Genomic DNA, 4,674 nt, shown 5'->3' with positions numbered 1-4,674 from the left:
AATAAGGGGGGGCCCCCCCCAGGTACCAGCATCTGACAACCCACAGCTCCCAGCACGAGCAGCAAGGATTCCCTTGCTGGAGGGAACTGGGGAACCCAAGGGAGAGGTTCTAACTGGGGCTGGAGGAATCCAGATGTAAGTGATCTTTGGAGTATTGATTTCCAGGGATTGGTGGAACACATCCCTAGTGCCCAGGTGATCCCAGTGCAGCTGCTGGAGCAGCAGGAATGTGCCCACGATGCAGGCAGGGATCAGCCCAGCCCTGCAGGGATGGGCCCTGCAGCCTTGAGCAACCTCCTGCAGCACAAAGCTGCTGTTTGTGGTGGCTGATTGAGGACTGGGGTTTATAGGAACTCTTCTCCAGGGTAAAGAACGCCACGGTGGTTTATGATGTTGTCACAAGGCACTGGGGATGGGAAGGAAATTTCCACTTGCTGTCTCTGCACAGGCAAGGGTCAGGCAGGAGAATCCCAGTAAAGGCACCTCTCAAGGAGCCTCCATCAGCCCCCTGCCCTGAGTTTGCTTCCTACAGCCAGGAGGTCTTGGCACCAGCTTAGAGATATCACTGGGATGCGCAGGGTGAGGGCTGCGTTCTCCTGGTCTTTGGGGTCCCCATGACCCCTGAAGCTGTGGGACAGGGAAATATCTGATTCATTCCTGCCAGCTCACAGGGCAGCATCTCCCAGGGCCAGCTTCTAACGGGTGGAATCCATCTGTCACCAGGGCTCCCAGCATGACCAGCAAATTCCTTTGGGAAGAATTTAAACTTGGGCAGAAGGAATCCAGATTTCATTTATTTTTGGGGTGCTTGTGATGAGAGATTAATGTAACACATATCCAGATTTCAGCTGGTCCTTCCTTGCAGCAGCTCCCATGGCACCACGCAGGCGTTCCAAATCCCAGATCCCAAATCCCAGATCCCCAGATCCCAAATCCCAGATCCCCAGTGCCACCAGCAGCCTCAGGACACCTCCCTGGGCAGGGAAGAGGCAGCAGGATGGCCAGTGCAGGGTGCTGCTGCCCCATCCCTGGCACAGGAGCCCTGCTGAGGTGGTGCCACCCTGTCCATGCTCTGTCTCCTCAGAGCACAGCAGGGTCACAGCCCCACTGCAAGGATTAACCCCTGTCCTTGGCTTTTAAACATTTACCATTCTTGAGGGAGCAGGGATGTTTGCCTCAGCCTTGCAGAGGAAATGCTCCACATTCAAAGGCATTGATCATTACTGAGCACAGGCTTGAAACAGGATAAAACAAAGGCAGAGCCTTGAGGGAAGGGTTTCCCTTTGGTGGGAGCCTCAGCCTCAGCACCTGCCTGGTGTTCAGAGGTGCCAGGCACATTAATTTCTCTTTTAATGCCCTTCTCTGAGCAGCCCCTGCCCCTCAGGGAGATGAAATCCTCGGCACCAAGGTTTGCTCAATGAGACACACGGAGACTCTGCCCGTGGGAAAAGGCGTGGGGATGAGAACAGATAAATCTGTTCATATCAGCAGACACTTATTTTTGTCCTTGTTTGGGCTTGCACCGATTTGTTAGATAAGTGACAATAGCAACTGTGTCAATTAGTACAGGAAGTGGTGGCACCAAACAAGCCAGGGCTTCCAAAAATACTTTTCAGGAACCACAGAGAATGTTTTCCTCATGCAGGTACCTGTGCAGGAAGGCCAGAACAGCCCTCTTCTATCCACCCCCTGTGTTTCACTCCTCTCATTTCTCTTTGCAGATTTGCTACCTTTCCTTCTTTTCCACACAAACCAAAGCACCCACATGAGGGTCTGTATAGAAAACCAGACTAGAGGGTTGGATGATCTTGAATGTCCCTTCCAACTCAACCCAGTATGGGATTCTAAACCCAACCACCCAAACTCCAAAAAACCCTTGGGCAGATGCTAAAGAACATCATCAAATAGTGTTAACACTCAGAATCTCAGATCTTTTGGGTTGGGACACTGAAACCCACCTGTGCCAGGGCCTCCCCACCCTCCCAGGGAAGAATCTCATCCTAAAATCTAATCCAAACCTCCTTTCTGTCAGTTTGAAACCATTCCCCTTTTTCCTGTCACTCCACGCTCTTGAAATTCTTCAAGTGCTCTCTGTGAATCGGTGCTGGTACATTTTAAAGACCAGAATTCCAGCTGGTATCTCTAAAAATGCTGTGACAAAGTGTTCTGGTGCTGCACAATGTGCTGCTCTGAGGAAACACCCCAGCAAACCCAGCATGGAGGTCAGCTCTTTCAAAGAGCCATAAAGAAGCAGAGCAGCTCCTCTGACACTGCCTTATCTCCCGTGTTTATCTTGGAGTCCCTGGGATTACACAACTGCAGCTGAAAGAGAACTTGCAGAATGATTTGCAGCTCGTAGCTGTGGCACAGGTGAGGTGACCTCTGCCCCTTTACAGAGCCCACGTTGTGTAAGAGTTTTCCCCCCAGTCGCTGCCTCAGTGAAGATGGAAATTTCCAGGGATCCTGGATGCAGACTGAGCTGGGGAACAGGGACAGATCTGTGTCAGTTCTGCACATCCAGACTGCTGTTTGAGCAGGGAAAACAACCCTCCAAGTAGGATGAAGCCATTTAGACCTTAATTCTGGTGTTTAGCATTAAAACCCAGCAAGCTCCCTCAGAAGGGATGGATGCTCCTGGTCCCACAGAGCCCTGCACATCTTCCCTGCAATGACCTGGCCCCTGGCTGTCCTGTCAGCCCATCCACATTTCCACCCTCAATAACCACACTCTCCTGTGCCCCAGCAGCCCAGGGACCTGAAAAATTATATAAACTCAAAAAGGGGAGCTGCTTACTCTGCAGAGGGGCTGAAACACTGCACTGAGCCAACCACTGCCTTTCATTCAGCTCCTAAAGCTGGGCAAGCCCTGCCAGGAACTGAATAATTTAACTTCCTGGAAGGCAACTTCTTTTCTCCATTTTGAAGAGTGAGCAGGCAATGCTCAGGGATGGATGGGGAATGTGGATGGAACACAGCTGCAGGGCTGGGCCATCACCCAAAGCAAGGATGAACAGCCAGGATGGGTGGGGACAGCCAGAGGAGCTCCTGATGAACAGAGGCAGGAAGATCCCAGGCAGGGACCACTGCCTCATTTTGCCATGGACACAGGACCCAGCCTCCCCCTGAGCGAAGCTGCCCATTCCCTTGCCCATTCTGGGAACCCCTCCTGAGCAGGGCTCCTCTCCAGCCTCCCTGGGCACTATCCTCCCTTGGCAGGGTGGGCAGGCCCTGGCACAGGGTAACAGAGATCCCTGGAAGTGTCCCAGCCCAGCTTGGACAGGCTTGGATCCCCCTGGGACAGTGGAATTGTCCCTGCCATGGCAGGGTGGCACTGGATGGGCTTTAAAGGCTCCTTCCAATCTAAACCATTCTCTGACTCTCAGGGATGAATTCTGTCACCCCATCAGTACCAACCCCCAGGAGAAAGGCCAGGCTGGAGCAGGAGGGAGAGGCAGAGACCAGGGCAGCTGCAGGGATCATACATCCCCCAGCAGCAGAAGGCAGAGCCTGGAACCTCTCCTGCCTGGAAAAGCTTCCTGAGCCAGCAGCTGCTGCTCCAGTAGCACCCTCCACATCCAAACACTCCCTGGAGACAGGGGGAAAATTTATTCCTCTATTTCAGTCAGCACAACCCTGAGCACTGGGCTGCCCACCCTGTCCTCCCCCAGAGGATCCAGGGATCCCAGTTCCTTTGATCCTGCTGGAACCCTGGAGCACAAGGTGACCCAATTTCCTCACCACTGCTGCCAACACCCAGGAGAGACTGGGAGGGTTTTTTCAGGAGTGATTTCCCTTGTCCCAGCTGGATGCTGAAGGGCTGGGAATGGAAAGGCAAACTGAGGCACTGTGGATTCTCACCCCACTGCAGCAGCTCTGCTCCAGGCCACATTCTCCCTTTGGGGGAGCAAATTACACAAAACAGAACTGATGAGCACCAGGATCTGCCTCATGCTAGCAGAGACATTATTCCCAAACACAAAGGGATGAAACTGTGATTAAAAAGACACAAAAGACTGATGGAGCCCAGGACAGCTCTGCAATGAGCCCTGCTCAAACCTGCTGAGATGAAAACTGCACCAGCTCAGGGGGAGCTCCCCAGGTGGGAGCAGCTCCAAAGAAACAGATTTGGATGTTCCAGGGCAGGGACAGCTCCAGCTTGGCTCCCACTCAGAAAGATGCTACAGGAGGCTCAGAGGGAACATTGTCCCAAAGGGGGTCTGGCCAAAATTAAACTGATAGTAGAGATGGGCTTTCATGCAACTCTGAATTCCTCTTTTAATTCCCAAGAAATGAGCAGGGCAGTGCTGGTGCCTCTGGCATTAGTGACTGCTCAGGAAGGGTCCTGCAGTGCAGAGGGGCTGTGGGGCTGGGTGTGGGGTTTGGGTTTCACTGTCAATCCCTGAAGGAAAGGTCATTTCACAGGAGAATATTTGGGTTGAAGGGATCTCAAAGCCCATCCCTGCCACAGGCAGGGACACTTCCACTGTCCCAGGCTGCCCCAAGCCCTGTCCAGCCTGGCCTTGGGAACTTCCAGGGATCCAGGGGCAGCCACAGCTTTCCTGGGACTGCCAGCAACTGCTTTTAAAAAATACTCCTGATGAGGCATTGGTGAGAGGAAAAACATCACAAAAACGGAGAGAAACTGCTCAATTCTAGCAAGTGAAACAAGACAAA

The sequence above is a fragment of the Erithacus rubecula genome (assembly GCF_903797595.1).
Source record: "Erithacus rubecula genome assembly, chromosome: 17".
Classification (NCBI taxonomy): domain Eukaryota; kingdom Metazoa; phylum Chordata; class Aves; order Passeriformes; family Muscicapidae; genus Erithacus; species Erithacus rubecula.
The sequence above is the reverse complement of the archived record's forward strand: the minus strand, read 5'-3'. Positions refer to the sequence as shown.